The sequence below is a fragment of the Podarcis muralis genome, chromosome 1 (genome assembly GCF_964188315.1).
Source record: "Podarcis muralis chromosome 1, rPodMur119.hap1.1, whole genome shotgun sequence".
NCBI classification, from domain to species: Eukaryota; Metazoa; Chordata; class Lepidosauria; order Squamata; family Lacertidae; genus Podarcis; species Podarcis muralis.
Window position 1 is genome coordinate 131,854,099 of NC_135655.1, and position 19,362 is coordinate 131,873,460.

At 46.7% G+C, this 19,362-nt stretch overlaps 1 protein-coding gene across 3 annotated transcripts in view; it reads left to right on the forward strand.

The window, feature by feature from the left end:
* The first annotated feature begins 6,370 nt into the window (after positions 1-6,370).
* The window catches only part of MLPH (melanophilin), a 79,074-nt gene continuing 66,082 nt past the window's right edge, over positions 6,371-19,362 (forward strand). Inside the window, exon 1 of one of the 3 annotated variants that reach the window (XM_077918713.1) lies at positions 6,371-6,589. The gene's annotated coding sequence lies outside the window, so the exon portion shown is untranslated. Of the gene's footprint in view, positions 6,590-6,677; positions 6,807-7,151; positions 7,172-19,362 lie in introns of those variants that run through there. The other 2 variants (XM_077918715.1, XM_077918723.1) reach the window with 2 other exon arrangements.

Sequence of the window (19,362 nt, forward strand, 5' to 3'; positions counted from 1 at the left end):
ATTCAGGGGATAGCTGGGGAAGAAAGCCATAATAATTTATGATGTTAGTTTACAGGGCAGTATGAAAATTAATTCAAGTATGTTGAAACTGATGGGTCTTTCCTTTTTCTGGGCTTAAGATAAGGCCTCCAGAAGAGCTGGGTACTTGGAGTTCTGCTATAATTTATAGTGAGGAAGTCTGCTTGTGTAGGAAGAAATTTGAAGTGTCTGCATTTTAACAATGAAATGATTGCTCCACCCTCACCCCCACCCCTTGCTACTATGGAGTACAGATTCATACATGAGCCTTGACTGTGTGCACATGCAAGCAACTCAGTCTGCACATGTGTAGTCATGTAGCACAGTTCTGTGAGTCTGTGTGTTGGCAAGTACAGCAGTCAGCTGCCTGGCAGGAAAAGGAGACAGAGGGAGCTTCTTCCAGCTCCTTGCTCGCCTTCCTGAGCACCTAATTCCCACAATCACTGAATATCTGAGGCACCTCTTCATGTGTAGTTCCAGCTGCTGGACTGGGCTGCAGAATCACTGGTGCATTCTCTATTTGCAAGTGTGTTTCTTCATCTAACAATGGTTATAAATGTGGATTCATATAGAAATGTGTCCAGTTCTGGGTGCCCCAGTTTAAGGAGGATATTGTGAAGCTGGAACATGTGCAGAGGAGGAGAGTTGTAGAGTTGAAAGGTACCCCAAGCGTAATCTAATCCAGCCCCCTGTAATACGGGAATCTCAACTGAAGCATCCATGACAGATGGCCATCCAACCACTGCTTCAAAATCTCCAAGGAACCTCTCGTGACAGTCTATTCCACTGCCAAACAGCTCTTATTGTCAGAAAGTTCTTCCTGATGTTTAGTTGGAATCTCCCTTCTTGTAACTTGAAGCCATAGGTTCAAGTCCTACCTAAAACAAGCTTGTTCCCTCTTCCATGTGATAGCCCTTGAGATATTTGAAGATGGCTCTCATATCTGCCCTCAGCCTCCTCTTCACCAGGCTAAACATACCCAGCTCCTTCAACTAGGCTTGGTTTCCAGTCCCTTGATCCTCTTGGTTGCCCTCCTCTGCACGTTCCAGCTTGTCAACATCCTTCTTAAATTGTGGTGGCCAGAATTCTAGGTGTGGTCCGGCCAAGGCAGAATAGAGTGGTACTATTGGACATTAGACTTCTGTTGATGCCACTGAGAATAGCATTAGGTTTTTGTTGTTGTTTTTTGCTGCTGCATCACACTGTTGACTCATGTGAAGCCTGCAGTCTACTAAGACTCCGAGACCCTTTTCACGTGTACTGCTGGTAATCCAGGTGTCCCCCATCTTATATTTGTGCAGCTGGTTCTTTTAGGATATTGTGATTTAATCACACAGTACAGTGATTTACAACAGCCTCCCACTCTGCCAAGATTAAACTCTGCGGAATAAAAGTAGAGTGTATTTTGGAGGCAAAGCAGTCGGGTATTAGTCCTATTGCAGGGATGGGTAACCTATAGCCCTTCAGTTAATGTTGGACTCCAACTTTGATCAGCCCTAGCCAGCATGGAGTGATAGGATCATCTGGAGGACCATAATTTCCCCACCCCTCTCCTATTGAGAGCAACAGAATTCAAGCATAAGGTTTCATTTTGATGACATTTATGTGGACAGATTTGTACATGGAAGTTTGCATTGAACTTCCAGTGTTATGAGGTGGGACAGGATTTCTTTCCATTTCCCTTCCCCAATAACAGGAACTCTTGAGAGAAAAGCCTTTTGCTGGGTTGGCTAAGAAAATAACTGAAGCCACTTATGCTTTACAAGTATATAGATGTAGAATACTGGATGGGAAGCCACCATAAGGGCTGTCCCACCCATGAGGCAAGGTGAGGCAACTACCTCGGGTGGCAAGATCCACAGCGGCAGCAGATCTGGCCTCCAAGAAATGCATTGTCTGCTGCTACCGCCACAGTGGCTGTGACAGCTGTGGTGCACTCCTTGGAAGCTGGATCTGTCACTGTCTTGGTGGAATCCCAAAATGCTGCTTCTGTAGTGATCTCTTGGAGAATAGGAGGGACTGCTGGTCCCCCAACCCACCCACCTTGTTCCCAGTGTAGATCTTCACTCACACCATTCAGTGGTTCCCCTTGGGTGCCAAAATGCCTTGAGCCCTGTGTATCTCATGGCTACATAAGAGGTTTCTGCTCCACCAAATCTTTTCCAGAGCTGGTTTGTGTTTTCCCTCCAGGGAAAATCCCTTCTATTCATATATCCACGTGGGCCTCAGAGCCCACACAGATGATGAAACCATCCCGAAGAAGCAGAGGCAGAGTTATCCTCAGGGATCTTGGTCATTCCATAGAATCATAGTATTGTGGAGGTGGAAGGGAGCCCAGGGCTCACTTGTATTGCTCTGCCAAGTGATGGGAATACTGTAGGTTTATCACCCAGCAACAGCCGATGTGTTGTGAAATGTTTGTATGGTTTGTCTGAGAGCTTTTCTGCACATCACTGTGCAATTTGGGCTAGAGGTGGGTGTATGTTTCCCCCCCAATGCTCTCCTGTGGAAGAAGCTCATCAGGAAACCCTTTTACCTGGAGTGGGTGCAGGAAGGGGTTTTGCTTCCTTTGTCTGAAAGCCTTTCTTAAAAAGCCAACCTCCCCCCGGACTCTGAAAGTGAACAAGGCCCAAGAGCTCAGGCATCTCACTCCACCATCTCCTGCGTCCTGCACAACTTGTCAAGCAGCTCACAGAGTCCTGCTTCCGAGCCACACACACCTTTGCCTGGTGCTCTGCAGAATATCAGAGACCGTCTATTTACTCTCTTTAAAAAAATCAAAACAGTTCCAGTAGAATTGGTTTTAAGAAGAATAATCAGCAAGAGGAAAGATTTAAGAAGCTGCTGCATAGAAACATAAACTATAAAAAGTGAATCAAAGAGGGGAAGGCGACCACATTCTGAAATAAGAGAGAACTGGACCTGCTGAGAATCATATCTGGCAAATTAGCAATGTGGTGAACAAGAGGAGTGACAGTTTGTTTCCTCATCTGAGTCTGATCTCTGGTCACAAGCCACCAAGCCAGTTCCAGCAAGATCGGGGGAGGGACGCACATGGCAGCCCACATGCCGCTTGTTTGGTGTTCCAGAGAGGAGCAAGATAAATGGAAACTCGTTGCAGGGCAGATCAATAATCAGCTGCCTGGACATTTGGAAAGACAAATTGGATTCTCCTTAGGTGGCCTTGCTGAGAGCATTTGCACTGATGCACCCAATACATGTCCAGCCGTGGATAATTATCAATGTAATGCATGTTATTCAGATTGTCCCTGAACTTCATGCAAGCCTCCCTCTCCTCCCCCATTCACATCTGTCCCCCCCCCAGTGGCGAAGCTACCTGCTCTGGCACCGGGCGCGGCGTACATCCAGGGGCGTGGCGTGCATCCTAGGGGGCGTGATGAGCGCTGAGCATCCCGGGGGGCCATGATGTCATCCCCCCCAGATGGTACCCGGGGCAGGCCGCCCCCCACCTTTGTCCGCCAGTGCCCACACAGAGAGAACAGGCCAGCAACTTGTGAGAATTTGATTATGGCTGAGATGCTGCAGGGAGGGAGCCAAACCTTTCACAGAGGGGGGGGGGGAATGGCTATTCTTTTGGTGGAAGTAAATTCATAATGGGGAAAATGCCAAAGGGAAAGGGAGCCATGATGAAATTTGAGGGGGGGGAGGGGAGGCTGCACTTCCTTTAAAGGAAAAGCAGAAACATCTAGTGATCTGAAAACAGATCTCGCATATGTCACTTAATTTGGCCTTTTCATGGGCCTCTTTGTTGAGCAAAATCAGTTGAATCTGACTCCACTTATGGATGATGGTCTGCCCTGAAGAACAATGAATGGCTTTGTTCAGAGCACATAATGCGAGCACACAAAATGAGATGGCCTTATTTGGAGGAGGCCTTGTTTTGTACTTAACTGATGTGCACAACATAGTTTAGAATTTACATGTGATTTTAAAATTGCTGTAGAATCATGGAATTGTGTCATTAGAAGAGACCAGGAGGGTCACCTAGTCTAACCCCCTGCAGTGCAGGGATCTTTTGCCCAATGTGGGGCTCTGAGATGAAGAGATGAAGAGTCTCCCTCTCTACTGACTGAGCTCTCCTGGCCTCTTCCACTTCTTGCAGTGACCACACAAGCAGCACAAAAAGAAAAGCAAAAGGTGCTTTCTGTGTCATCCATGAGGGTGCCTTTGCGTTCGGGGCGGGGGGGAGGAAATACTCCAGAATGAATGCAGATGAATGCTAGACACAGGAATACAAAAGAATACAGATGCAATTAAAATATTGTTGTCCCATATTAGAACAGATTGAAAAGGAGCCAGTTTGTACCTCTCCTGATAACACTGCCGTGATTAATAGAATGCAGCATGGATTTGTCAATAATAAATTTTGCTAGATTAGTCTCGTGTAAGAAGGCTGTGGCATTATTTATCTTAATTTCAGCAAAACATTTGATAACGATCTCTAATATTTTGGTTAGCAAACTGATTGAATACGGTCTAGACAATAATATTATCCAGTGGATTTACAGACTGTGATTTCAGACTGTAATCTTTGAATATTCTTGGAGAATGTGTAAAGTTCACACAGACTGGAGGTGGGCAAATGTTGTCCCCACCTTCAGAAAAAGGGGGAAAGAAGATCCAGATAACTAGGGATGGCTCAGTCGGTACAGCACGAGACTCTTAACCTCAAGGTCGTGGATTCAATCCCCACTTTGGGCAAAATATTCCTGCTTTGCAATTCTACTCACTTGACCCATTGATACCAGGAAAGGTCTTAGAGCAGATAATTCAACAAGTCAGTCTGTGAGCACTTAGAAAAGGATGCTCTGAGTACTAAAACCCAGCATCCCTTTCTCAAAATCCATACTGGGGTTCCTGCTGCACTTGGAGGGGAGGGTGGACTGATGGCTGCCAAGAGCCCTTTCAACTCTACCATATCTCTTTAAAAGCAAACCAACAAACAGATCCAGGTGGTTAAATGTCCCTTTGCCATGGGAGAACACATCACCAGTGGGCTACTTTATAACTTTGCATATTTTATTAACCACATGTGAACAATAGTGCAATCCCTTTACATAAAAAAATCAGGTTGACAGCATTTTTAATTGATCACACCTCCAAGTCAGTTCAGTTGCCTGGCATTGAAAAGGTTGCCAAAATAATTGCCCACTCAGAGCGTCTTGGGGAGTCACCCACAAGGGCTAGTCTCCAGCGCAGAGTTTTCTATTGACACAAAGCGCAACTCAGCACAAAGGAATTCAAAGTATGAATTCACTTTTCACATTGTGTTTGAACAGGGAGATCAGGTTTAGCTGATAAGGAGTGAAGAAAATAACACAGCGGTTAAGAGCATGATGCAGCCCATGAATGTGCATGAGTGAGCTCTGTGCAAAGGGGTGTTTAGGAAGGCCCACTGACTGTGCTGCTCACACACATAGCTGAAGAACAGGGCAGCAGGCATCTCCCACTTTTGTCTCAGAAGATGGGAAAACCCTGCTGAGTTTTGGATGGAGCATCTTGCTTCCAACCGTGGGCAGCAGCGGGATGATTCGAGAAACCCGCGGGCAGGCGAGTGAGGCAACAGAGTCTCCGACTTTCTCTGAAGACACAACTTTTCTCCTCTGGATCTCAGTGCGAGTTGCTTTTCATTCGCCTCAGGCTGGATAGCTTACCGTTTTGTACATATGGTTTAACGGTTGCGTTGTTAACTCACTGTGATTTCAGGAAAGGCGGCATTAAAATATTTCAGATGGTTAAATACGAGGGACAGGCTACTGCTTCTGCAAAATGAAGTTACAGATAGGTAGCCGTGTTGGTCTGCCATAGTCAAAACAAAAAAAATTCCTTCCAGTAGCACCTTAAAGACCAACTAAGTTAGTTCTTGGTATGAGCTTTCGTGTGCATGCACACTTCTTGCATGCACACGAAAGCTCATACCAAGAACTAACTTAGTTGGTCTTTAAGGTGCTACTGGAAGGAATTTTTTTTGTTTTGCAAAATGAAGGTTTATCTTAGCAGCCATCCTAGCCTTGCGCAACCCGATCTCGCAGTGGATTTGCTTAACCCGCTAACCTGCTTTTTATTGATGCATTTAAAAAAAAACCTTGCTCTTTCAAGTCCCACTCAGATTTAAACACCGACTGACTGGGCCATTTATTCCCGCGCCCTGACCAAGTGCCTCACATGTGCCCCACAGGTAGCCCAAGCAATCTTCCCCGTGGTTATTTAAAAAGCTGCCAGCGGCTGCAGCTCTCCCGTCGCCTTTCTTCTTCTGCTGCTGCTCCTCTTCTCCTTATCGCTTTAGCTGCTGCTGCCCAGGAAGTTGACTGGGAGGCCAGCGCTCGTGGGGCCATGTGATCGCTGCGCACCGATTAGGTGGTTGGATCTGGTGAGCCCTGGGCGAGGGGAGAGGAGGATGGGAACCCAGCACTGGAAGCATGTGACAGCCACATAGTTTTGCACCACCTTCTAGGGCAGGATTTCCACCGAGGAAGAGACCAGAGAGAGGGCTGAGCAGCACCCAGGAAGCAGCAGCAGCAACAGCAGCAACATCAGCGCGCATTGCAAGGTAACCGCAGCTGCGCAAAGGGCGATCCCCAGGGGGAGAAGCGCAATTGCAACCAACCTGCTGCTTGCCTGGGCAGGCTCCAGGGGGCTTGTTTGCCAGGGGCAAAGGCAGTGAGCAGCAGCCGAGCGAGGACCTGGCGGGCGTTGGCAGGGCTGGCCCCTGCCGGCCTGGCTGCCAGGTCGGGGGGCAGAGGAAGGACCGGGAGCGAGGGGCCAAGGTGAGGGCGGGCTGAAGAAGGAAAGGGCTGTGCATTGGGAGAAGGGCTGAGCTGGAAAGGACGGGGGCATCTCCGCGCGCCTCTCTGCCCGCGCTCCGCGCACCAGGGATACGCGAAGTGGCAGCAATAGTCCTGTCACAGTGAAAGCAACCTAGAGGAGGGATGGGAGAGTCTGCTGCTGTCCTGTGACACTGAATGCTCTCTGGCGCGCAAAGAGCTTGTGACTTCCTGCTCATGGGGACGCCTCTTCGCCAGAGGCGCCCCGAGGCCGACTGAAGGTTAATTTGGGATGCATGAAGCGCCATGGCTGCACATGGCTGCAGATGACTCCACATGCGCCCTTTCTGGCAAGGCTGCCGACTGGGGTAAAAAGAGCAACTTCCTTGACTTCTTCTTTCCTTCCGGAGATTTAAATGTGGGTTCATTTTTACTGCTGACATGTTGTAACTGGAAAGGCACATTTCTAATTTATTACTGATTTGTTCAATGCAAACTATGGAAATAAAGCCAATGCAAATCTATAAAAGGGTTCCCCTCCATGGAAACTCCCCTTTCAATAACACTTTATTGAAATATTTATGAAAGTGCTTGAAATAGTTTTGTCCAACAGCGGATCTATCTCGTTTTTGATCAGGAGTCAGGTTTCAGCTCCATGGAAGTTTCAGCAGTATTTGGACAACTCCTTCTGTTTATGGAAAGCTATAGGAGGCCAGTCTGACAAATAGACCCAAAGCCCCAGAAGTTGTTAATGGCAAACAACTCGAATATGCAGATCACTCTCAACTCCAGCCGAGGGGCTGCAGATTGTTTTCCAGACCTGCAGATCAGATGGTGCCCATAACTCAGCATCTGGAAGCTGGTATGTGGCAGGCTGACTGGAGTTGGGGCTGATTTGCATATTTGTTACTTGTTCTCAATAAATCTAGTCATTTGTCATTAATAATAATAATAATATTTACCTTTTTACCTTTAATCACCACCACCATCATCTGTGGCTGTGGCCTTTTGTTAGATTGATTATCTTTAGCATTTATTTTAGGTTTCAAATTATATTAACTAGAAGGCCAAGCTTAAGACACGGGGAAAGTTTATGCAGAATTTACCATCTGCAAATACAACCATATTCAGTGGTAACTGAGGGTACCCTGAAATTGTGTAAAGAGCTGTAATATGCCATAACTAGAATGATGGGACTGGGTGTCAGAAATCCAGGATCATAGAATTACTTTGCTAGAAAGTTCATTGATATGAATTGGGGAGCTTGACCTGATCTACCGATCAGGTTGTTGAGGTGCTAAAGCACTGCTTTGAACTCCTCAGAAGTGTGGCATTACAGTGGTACCTCAGGTTACTGACGCTTCAGGTTACATACGCTTCAGGTTACAGACTCCGCTAACCCAGAAATAGTACCTTGGGTTAAGAACTTTGCTTCAGGATAAGAACAGAAATCGTGCGGCGGCAGCAGGAGGCCCCATTAGCTAAAGTGGTACCTCAGGTTAAGAACAGTTTCAGGTTAAGAACAGACCTCCAGAACAAATTAAGTTCTTAACCGGGGTACCACTGTAAATGAAAATTGCATCTCACGTGTGGGGATTGTAGTTAGCTAGGATTCCACAACCCCATTAGAAAAAGTGTCCTTCACTGTCTGTTGCTGATGCTCAAAAATATCCAACAAATCCAAACTACTGTTGTTTATCTCCTCCTTGTCATCCCCCCACCCTTTTGGGTGTGACTTCAGGATAGCAGCAAAAAATGGGAGGTGGGCTGCAATTTCTCACAACTTCTGTGTGCCTAAAACACCACGTTATTTCTTCTCTCTGCAGGGGGGTTAGACAAGGAGCCAGCATAACCAATGTCACCGTGCAGGTGGACGGAGTCATATTTGACAGAAGCACGTCTGGCCTCTTTCAAAATAACTCCGCAGACCCACCCTCTAGTAGCCGATCTACAGTCAGCACCCATATCTTTAGGAAGAGGTTTTGGGACTGTAGTTATGGTTTAGCCCAGGGGTGGATGGGTGTGGAGCTAGTCTGTTACCCTCCAGAGGTTGTTTGGCTCCCAACTCCCACCAGTCCTGGCCAGCACAGCATGCTGGGAGTTGGACTCCCAACAATTTCTGGACTCTGTCTTTGGTTTCCCCATGTCCGATCCTGGCAACATTCTAGTATTCTGGAATTTCAGCAGAATTTCCCACTAAGTCTTATTTTTGTTCTTTAAGGAGGCATGGCATAAAGGATGAGGTCCCCTTTGGATGATCACTGTTCTGTTGGAGGGATTTGGCCTCACACCAGCATGTTTAGGTTTGCCCAGTTAGCATGGATTTAAAGCACTGTTGGGCAACAAACTAACTTTTAAAAAAATCATTATTTTTATTATAAGGAAAGTGATGTTCTAGACAGTGAGGGATAATGGAAAAGTGGTATAATCTCCACACAAGCAATAAACAGATTGCCTGGAGAAGGCCTAAGAGACAGAGCGACAAATCAGGAGGTTCCTGTTCAGATATCAGCTCTGCCACCTTTTCTAAGCCCCAGGGCCTTCATAACATGGGGGTGATACAGACCTACCTTACAGGATTGTAAGGTAAGAATGAAGTACTTTGAATGCTCTAAAGCACTGTATAAAAGTGAAGTAGTATTATTCGCTATCTTCCATTCTTAAGCAAGTAACAAAATGATTGACTTGACCAGGTTTCCAAATATGGGGTGCATTAACTTGTGGAGCTTATACAGTAGTGGTAGGGAGAAATTGCAACTGCCTGCTTTCCTTCTGGTGACCTACAACCTTTCTCATTATTTTGCTTCCAATACCTTGAGCTGCTGAGAGTGGCATGATTATTAATTTGAATCATAATAATAATAATAATAATAATTTATTATTTATACCCCGCCCATCTGGCTGAGTTTCCCCAGCCACTCTGGGCGGCTCCCAATCAGTGTTAAAAACAGTACAGCATTACATATTAAAAACTTCCCTGAACAGGGCTGCCTTAAGATGTCTTCTGAATATCAGGTAATTATTTATCTCTTTGACATCTAATGGGAGGGCGTTCCACAGGGCGGGCGCCACTACCGAGAAGGCCCTCTGTCTGGTTCCCTGTAGCCTCACTTCTCGCAATGAGGGAACCGCCAGAAGGCCCTCGGCGCTGGATCTCAGTGTCCGGGCTGAATGATGGGGGTGGAGACGCTCCTTCAGGTATACAGGACCGAGGCCGTTTAGGGCTTTAAAGGTCAGCACCAACACTTTGAATCGTGCTCGGAAACGTACTGGGAGCCAATGCAGGTCTCTCAGAACCGGTGTTATATGGTCCCGGCGGCCACTCCCAGTCACCAGTCTAGCTGCCGCATTCTGGATTAATTGCAGTTTCCGGGTCACCTTCAAAGGTAGCCCCATGTAGAGCGCGTTGCAGTAGTCCAAGCGTGAGATAACTAGAGCATGCACCACTCTGGCGAGACAGTTCGCGGGCAGGTAGGGTCTTAGCCTGCGTACCAGGTGGAGCTGGTAGACAGCTGCCCTGGACACAGAGTTAACCTGCGCCTCCATGGACAGCTGTGAGTCCAAAATGACTCCCAGGCTACGCACCTGGTCCTTTAGGGGCACAGTTACCCCATTCAAGACCAGGGAATCCCCCACACCAACCCGCTCCCTGTCCCCCAAAAACAGTACTTCTGTTTTGTCAGGATTCAACCTCAGTCTGTTAGCCGCCATCCATCCTCCAACCGCCTCCAGGCACTCACACAGGACCTTCACCGCCCTCACTGGTTCTGATTTAAAGGAGAGGTAGAGCTGGGTGTCATCTGCGTACTGATGAACACCCAGTCCAAACCCCCTGATGATCTCTCCCAGCGGCTTCATATAGATATTAAAAAGCATGGGGGAGAGGACAGAACCCTGAGGCACCCCACAAGTGAGAGCCCAGGGGTCTGAGCACTCATCCCCCACCACCACTTTCTGGACACGACCCAGGAGGAAGGAGCGGAACCACTGTATGACAGTGCCCCCAGCTCCCAGCCCCTCTAGACGGTCCAGAAGGATGTTATGGTCGATGGTGTCAAAGGCCGCTGAGAGATCCAGCAGAACTAGGAAACAGCTCTCACCTTTGTCCCTAGCCCGCCGGAGATCATCAACCAGCGCGACCAAGGCAGTTTCAGTCCCATGGTGAGACCCGAATCACAGGTGAGAGAGAGCTTAGATTGATGGGTCGCATTGGCAGCAGTGATCTGGAGTCTCCAGTCTCCTCTAGGTTGACCTTGTTCCACCTTTGCAGCTCTGTTGCAGGACGGAGGCCTTTCCGGTAGGGCCAGGTGACTTGGGTGGGCTGGGAATGCCTTGCACAGCTGCCCTTCCACCTGTAGGCCACTTGAGTGTCTCCCCTCTGACCCTCGCTGGGCTCGTTCCTCTGTATTAATAGTGGGACAGGGGACTTAAAGCAGAGCCATCTTCTCCCATTAGCACAACACCCAGAAGGAGAAAAGACACATTTTCTGAAGCCACTTTTGAGACCCTTCTCTCTCCCCTTCCCTTTTAAAGTTCATCACTTTATATCATGTTTCAGGATCCATTTGTCCCTTGCAGTTTCTTTTGACTAGGATAATTGTTCTTCAGAATTGTGTAGAAAACTCTTGTTAAGTCAGTAAGCAACAAGGCATAAATATTAGGCCAGGTCTGCAGAATGTAGGAAGCAATACTTTCTCTTATGTGTGGCTGGGAGATCACCGAGGGTGGGGTGGGGCGGTTAACCATGGGGTGTTCACCCTATTTTGCCTTTGTCAGACCCCGCCTGGAGTCCTGTGTCCAGCTCTGGGCACCACAATTGAAGGAGGATATTGACAAGCTGGAAAGTTTTCAGAGAAAGGAGGCCATACCAGGAGAATCCATCCTGGATTATTTAAACTAAAAAGCTAAAACTAGTCTATCTAAGCTTCTCTTTAAGTTGCAAAGGGATGGCACTCACGTGAGGAAGGAAGGATAATATCTAATAAATATATCCTCTCCTAGCATCTAATTCACATCCCGACATAGGTTATGGGCCAAGATTAGATTATTTCTGAAGTATTTTGGTGAATGCAGCTGAATTCTCTTAAGAAAGAAGAGAGGTCCAAAGCAGAACTCTTTATTTCGTTTCTTGGTGAGCATATGGTGACTCCATTGTCTCCACCATCCTTACTCAATGGGGAAAGCGTCTGATGTTAATAGCAAAGAAATACTAGGTGGGATTAAAAGTCAAAGGCCTACAGGCAATAACAAAGAATCTACAGCTCCAATCAATTTATGAGAACGGCAGAATAAGCAAGCAAGGGCCACAACTTTAAGCGGCATTTCAGATGCCCAGATTGTGCATACTAAGGAGACTGATACCGCAGTCCAGATACTTGAGGCTCTGGAACTTTCATATGGATTTGCAAGCAAAAGTTTCCATAGAAAATAGATGCAAGATCTGCTGAGGCTCAGGTTGAATTCTAAGGCAGATTGTCCCAAATATGTGACTGAGATCTTAACACTTCTCGAGAAACTAGAACTGTCAGAGTACCCAATGCAGGAAGAGCAAAATATCTGCTATTTCCTAGGGTCACTAGAACCCAAATTTGGGCCTTTTGCAACTCTAATGGATGGGAAAGAGGACTTGACTTTCAAAAGATTAATTGCCTGTTTAAGAGAGGAATGTGTACAAAGGAGAGAAGAGTCTCCAGTCAGGAGTGCAAAAGCCAATGATTCTAGTTATGTGTCTAAGTGTCAAATGAAGGGCAAAGCCACATCTATGAAAGTTGTGTGCTTTAATTGTAATAAAGAAGTACACATAGCAAAATCAGGGCAAGGAAGGTTCTGGAAACCAAGCCTTATGAGGAATGGTTGAGGGAGTTTGGTTTGTTTAGCCTGGGAAGGAGGAGACTGAGAGGAGGTATAAGAGCCATCCTTAAGTATCTCAAGGGCCGGATTAATAATTACACTTGCTGAAGCAGGAGGCTCATATTTAACTCCTTCAACTCCTAATGCTCAAAACATTGGAGGTGATGTTAGTTTGTGGGTGGGGAAAACAATCATCCAAAAGTGGATGTAGATAATTTTATACATGTATTAGAACCGTGATGCTTACATTGTTTTTGTTTTCAGATGCACATTTATGTTTGTTCAATTGAACTGAATCAAAATCTTTTGACATTTCCATTTGTGGCGCTTGTTTCACAGCACACTGAAATTATCGGCCATAAGCAGATGGATGAAGGGATGGAGCACTGAAGACTCCTCAGCCTTCAGATCCATCCCTTTCACCTGCGGCCATGTGAGAACAGACTGATAGGTATCTACCATATATGTGGTGCTTTCCAGAACAGACACTGCATCTGTCTGCTATACTAAAAAAAACCAATAATCCCAATCTCTAAAAATCCTCTGACTACTTGAGAGCAACCCCATCATATTCAGCAAGCCTTACTTCTGAGTAGATCTACATAGATTTGAGCATAATGACTAGAGTTGAAGTCATGGTGAAAATTGAGGCAGAACATTCTTTATTCTGGACGAGTTAATCCAGAACACTCTCAGCTCTGACTCTGTCAGCTGGCAGCAGCATCCTGAGGGAATGAGTCTCTCCCTTGACTTGAGGGGAATGGACAGCCAGAAGCAACGTCAGCCCAACAGACACGTGTGTTCGCCTTGTATTCATACCATGCCTCCAGAGAAGTGCCAGGCGGCTCCTGCTTGTGCCTGGAAGCTTCTTAGCTTCTCCCTATCATTATTGATACTGAAGAGCACCCCAAAGATCAGAGGGCCCCAGAGCACCATCTGTTGTGTCACAAGAAGCTGCTGGAGCTTTTCTGGAGACAAGTCGTTGAACACAGACAAACATTGCCGATATCTGTGGCCTTATGGCTAAGTGCTTGGCCAGGCTCTTCCCGCATCACAAGGCACAAAAATGTCAACGGGAAGCAAAACAGAGGAGGCAAATCATGCTATTTTGATATGAATTCACATTGCAAACATTCTTCACACATAGGTGGCATGCATGAGGGAAGGGCCGCAGATCAGCAGTAGAGCACCTGCCTTGCATGCAGAAGGTCCCAGGTTCAATCCCTGGCAGGGGAGAGCCACTGCCAGTCAGTGTAGACAGTACTAAGCTAGGAAGAACAAAGGTCTGACTCAGTTCTATGTTCCTATAGGTGGTGTAGTGGCATTGTAATATCTATGGCAGAGATCTGTAATGTCATCCTTAAGAAGACTTCCCTGGACTCAGAGGGGTTAAGGTAAAAGGTAAAGGTACCCCTGCCCGTACGGGCCAGTCTTGACAGACTCTAGGGTTGTGCGCCCATCTCACTCAAGAGGCCAGGGGCCAGCGCTGTCCGGGGTGCTTTTGAACTGCTAGGTTGGCAGGCGCTGGGACCGAACAACGGGAGCGCACCCCGCCGCGGGGATTCGAACCGCCGACCTTTCAATCGGCAAGCCCTAGGCGCTGAGGCTTTAAACCCAGTGGCAAATATCCCCTTTCTGGGCAAGGTGCTTGAGAAGGAGGTGGCGCCCTAGCTTCAGGCATGTCTGAGGAAAACTGATTATTTGGATCCAGTCTGGTTTCAGGCCTGGTCACACCACTGAAATTGCCTTGGTCACCCTGATTAAGGACATTTGTCAGGAGAAAGTTAAGGGGAGGGCAGCCCTGCTCGTTCTCCTAGATCTCTCTGCAGCTTTTGAAACTGTTGGCCACTGAAGGATACTTCAGTGGTGCCTCAGGAAGGTGTGGATGGGGGGGCACTGTCCTAAAGGGCTCCTGGGAATTATCCTGGGGTGTCCCACAGGGCTCCATCTTGGCCCCCATGCTATGTAACTTCCAAAGGAAGCCTCTGGGAGCTGTCATTGGGAGATTTGGAGTGAAGTGTTGTTGAAATGCTGGTGACAACCAGCTCCATCTCTCTGTTCAGACTGAATCAGGAGAGGCAACTGAGGTTTTAGACCAGTGCTCAGAGGTGGTGAGGGGCTGGATGTGGTCCAGTAAACTGAGGCTGAATCCTGGAGAGACAGAGGTATCCCAGCTCCTCATGTCTTTCAGGTGTGGAGGCGGCCTATCCTGGATAGGTTAGCACTCTCCTGGAAGGAGGCTCAGGTAGCCTTGATGGCTTGGAGTGCCTTCTTTGGGCTCCAGCTGGTTCGCTAGTTATAGCCCCTTTTCAACAGAGATTACTTGGCCACTGTACTCCCTGCTCTGGTAACTTTCAGATGGGAAGGTGCTCTACATGGTGTTGCTCTTGAAGATGACTTGGTAACTTTGGTTCATCGTAAATGCATTGAGCAGACCAAACTGGAGTGGGATAAGGAGAGAGGGAAAGTTCACTATGGGTAGCGTTCTTGGATATTTATACAGTAAACTGAATATAAGGTGACTGAGCAGCCACCACCTCTCTTACAGGGTGACTTAACAGGGTGTATGTTGCACAGCCTCTCTTTAAGCAGAAAGCACAGCGGTATGCAATATACAGGCCTTCCCTTTGCTTAACAACCATCATAACAGTAGTCATTTTGCTAGGTTAACATAAATATAATCTGATCTTGATTGCATTACTTCTGCAAATAAGTTGTGTGCTGGCTTGTTGACTGGAAAAAAAAATGGCAGAAAATCAGCTGACAGTCATGCTGAATTCATTTTCCCTCTCACAAAAGGGAGCAGTCTTATACTTACTTGGGTGTTGGCACCAGTTGTGCGGCTCTGTAAGATCCCACTAATGGACTCTAAATCTTATAACCAGGTCATCTTGTCTTTGTAAAAATATACAGTGTCCATGTTTAAATACTTCAGATGGCCAGTTTTGTGTGAGAAAAGCATCATCTAAGTATGACTTGCACAAATATTGGCAAGTAAAGCAATATCCGCTTACCGGTATCAATTGGGAGTAGCGATTGCAGCCAAGTGGGGCCACCAAAGGTCTGGGGGGCCTTTGGCCTCCTGCATCGCCAATGGATGACGTCAGCTCCTCCATCAGCCGCTAGGGGGGGGGTTGTGTCCCCACACAAATTTTGAGTTTAAACTGCTTATCAGGGCAAAGCAAGCAGGCAGTTTCACAAGGGTGGGTCTGACTGCTACCTGACGTCAGTCAGGTCCACCAACTGACCATAAACACAGGCTGTGCTGTGGATCATCTAGTCCAACCCCCTACAATACAGGAATTTCAACCAAAGCATCCATGGCAGATGGCCATCCACCTTCTGCACCAAAACCTCCAGTGAAGGAGAATCCACCACCTCCCAGTCTTTTCCACTGTCAAACAGCCCTTACTGTGAGATATTTAGTCAGAATCTGCTTTCTTGTAACTTGAAACCCAAGAGGACATAGCCCAGGTAAAACCAGGGATGTTCCTTGGGGACCAGATTTACTGGACCATACCAGCCCACTACCTTGCAGAAATCCACTATGTGGAATACCGCAGACTTCTTACAGCAGCTAGATTAAATGTCCTTGACTCTGCGATATTGTGGGGAAGGTACAGGGGAGTACCATATGCCCAGAGAACCTGTCATTGTGCCATGGGTGTGGTTGAGTCCACCGAACACATTCTCTTGACTTGCCCTTCTTATGCAGAGCTTAGACAAAATTTTATAGACCCACTCCTATGTCAATTTAGCTTCCTACCCGGAGAAAACCAGGCTTTACACTTGCTGAATAATGTCACTAGAGCTATACCTTCCTTGGTGGCCAAATTTCTTTTTTTAGCTTTTAAGCGTCGCAAGACTATAATTGACTGTATTGATATGGGGCTATCTGTTTAGCCCATTTTAGTGTTGGCTAAGTTCTAAAATCTTCCTGGATGTTTTAACTGTGTATTGACAAATGTACTTTTTTCTGACTGACGGTCGAATAAAAAGGTTGATGATGATGTAACTTGAAACCATTGGTTAAGTTTCCTTCTTTCCAGAGCAGGAGAAAACAAGCTTGCTCCACCTTCCATGTGACAGCTCTTCAGATATTTGAAGATGGCTATCATACCTCCTCTCCATCTCCTCTTTTCCAGGCTAAACATACTCAGTTCCTTCAAGCTTTCCTCATAATGCTTGGTTTCCAGACCCTTAATCATCTTGATTGCCCTCCTTTGCACATGTTACAACTTGTCAACAGCCTTCTTAAATTGGGGGTGCCCAGAATTGGACACACTCTTCCAGGTGTGCTCTGACCAAGGCAGACTAGATCAGTACTATGACTTCCCTTGATCAGGACACTCAATTTCTGTTGATGCAGCCTAGAATAGCATTCACTCCCCCCCTTTTTTTGCTGCTGCTGCTGCATCATCAAACTGTTGACTCATGTCAAGGTTGTGATCCAACAAGACTCCTAGATTCTTTCCACATGTTCTGCTAGTAAGCCAGATGTCCCCCATCTTATTTTTTTTTTGGAAGCTGGTTCTTCCTGCCTTAAGTGCAGAACCTTACATTTGTCCCTATTGAATTTCATTTTGTAAGCTTGGACCCAGGTATCCAGTCAGCTAAGGCCATCTTGATCCTGATTCTGTCTTCTGCGGCATTAGCTGCCCCTCCCAGTTTGGTGTCATCTGCAAATTAGAGATGAGCATCCCCTCAATTCCTTCACCCAAGACATTTATAAAGACGCTGAACAATGGTCCCAAGACAGAACCCTGTGGTAGTATCCTGTGGCACCCCACTTGTCACTTTTTTCCAGGACAATGAGGAACAATTAATGAGTACTCTTTGGGTGTGGTCAGTTAACCAGCTGCAAATCCACCTAACAGTTACCTCATTCAACCCACATTTTACCAACTTCCTCGTAAGAATACCATGGGGGACTTTGTCAAAAGCCTGACTGAAATCAAGATACACTAGGTCCACAGCATTCCCCTGATCCACCAAGCTTGTGACTCCATTAAAAAAACAACCATGAGATTTGTCTCACATGACTTGTTTTTGAGAAACCCATGCTGGGTCTTAGTTATCACCACATCCTTTTCTAAGTGCTCACAGACAGACTGTTAAATTATCTGTTCTGGGCTTTTCCTGGTATTGATGTCAAGCTGACTGGTCAGTAGTTGGCTGGGTCTTTCTTTCCTCCGATGGAGACAACATTTGCCTGCCTCCAGTCTGCAGGGACGTGTCTCCTGTTCTCCAAGATTTTTCAAAGGTAATAGGCTCTGAAATTACCAAATTTTTCCATCTATAAGACGCCCCCATGTATAAGATGCCTCCTATTTTGGGGAACTCAGATTTAAGAAAATGGGGAGAGATGGCCCAGAGTATAAAACACCCCCAAATTTTTGACATTATTTTTTAGGGGAAAACCTAGTCTTATACATGGAAAAATACGGTACATCTGCAAGTTCCAGTAGTACCATTTGGATGCAGGTCATCAGGCCCTGGTGATTTGAATTCATTTAAAGTAGCTAGGTGTTCCCTTACTGCCTCTTTTCCAGTCTTAGGCTGCAGCTCCCTCCTTACATCATTTATTCTGTTATCACCAGGTTGGGCATCACTTTCCTTTTGGGTGAAGACAGAAGCAAAGTAGGTGTTGAGCAATTCCGCCTTCTGTCTGTCAACCAGTAGCATTTCTCCATCTTCTCCACACAGAGAAGATCTACTTGTTCCATCTACTTGTTCTTCCTCTTGCTTGGAACATAGTGGAAGAAACCTTTTTTACAGTGGTACCTTGGGTTACATACGCTTCAGGTTACATACGCTTCAGGTTACAGACTCAGCTAACCCAGAAATAGTACCTCAGGTTAAGAACTTTGCTTCAGGATGAGAACAGAAATCACATGGTGGCAGCGCGGCGGCAGTGGGAGGCCCCATTAGCTAAAGTGGTGCTCCAGGTTAAGAACAAACCTCCAGAACAAATTAAGTTCTTAACCCGAGGTAAAGGTAAAGGGACCCCTGACCATTAGGTCCAGTCGTGGCCGACTCTGGGGTTGCGGCGCTCATCTCACTTTATTGGCCAAGGGAGCCGGCGTACAGCTTCCGGGTCATGTGGCCAGCATGACTAAGCCGCTTCTGGCGAACCAGAGCAGCACACGGAAACGCCATTTAGCTTGCACTTTGGCGTGCTTTCGAACTGCTAGGTTGGCAGGAGCAGGGACCGAGCAATGGGAGCTCACCCCGTTGCGGGGATTCGAACCGCCGACCTTCTGATCGGCAAGTCCTAGGCTCTGTGGTTTAACCCACAGCGCCACCTGCATCCCTAGCACTGTATTATTATTATCAACTTCTCGTGCAAGCCTGAGCTCATTCTGGGCTTTAGTCAGCCTGACTTTCCTGCTGCAGCTGTTGGTGTATACTCCTCCTTTGTGATTTCCCCCTTCTTCCACTTCTTATAACTCTACTCACCTGGAAGCCCCTTATGCAGCCACACCGGTTTCTCTACATGCCTCACATTTTTCTTTCTTGTTGGAATTGTCTGCATTTGACTTGGGTCACTTTATCTGCTTTCCCAGTTTAAATGGGCCTTTTTTCTGGTTTGTTATCTAGATGCAGTTATAAATTTAATTCAGACTCATAATGAAGCCATCTTCTATTTCCGTAAACTGAAATGACCTGACAGATAAAGGCCCTGTTGTTCATTTTGCCCTTGGAAATG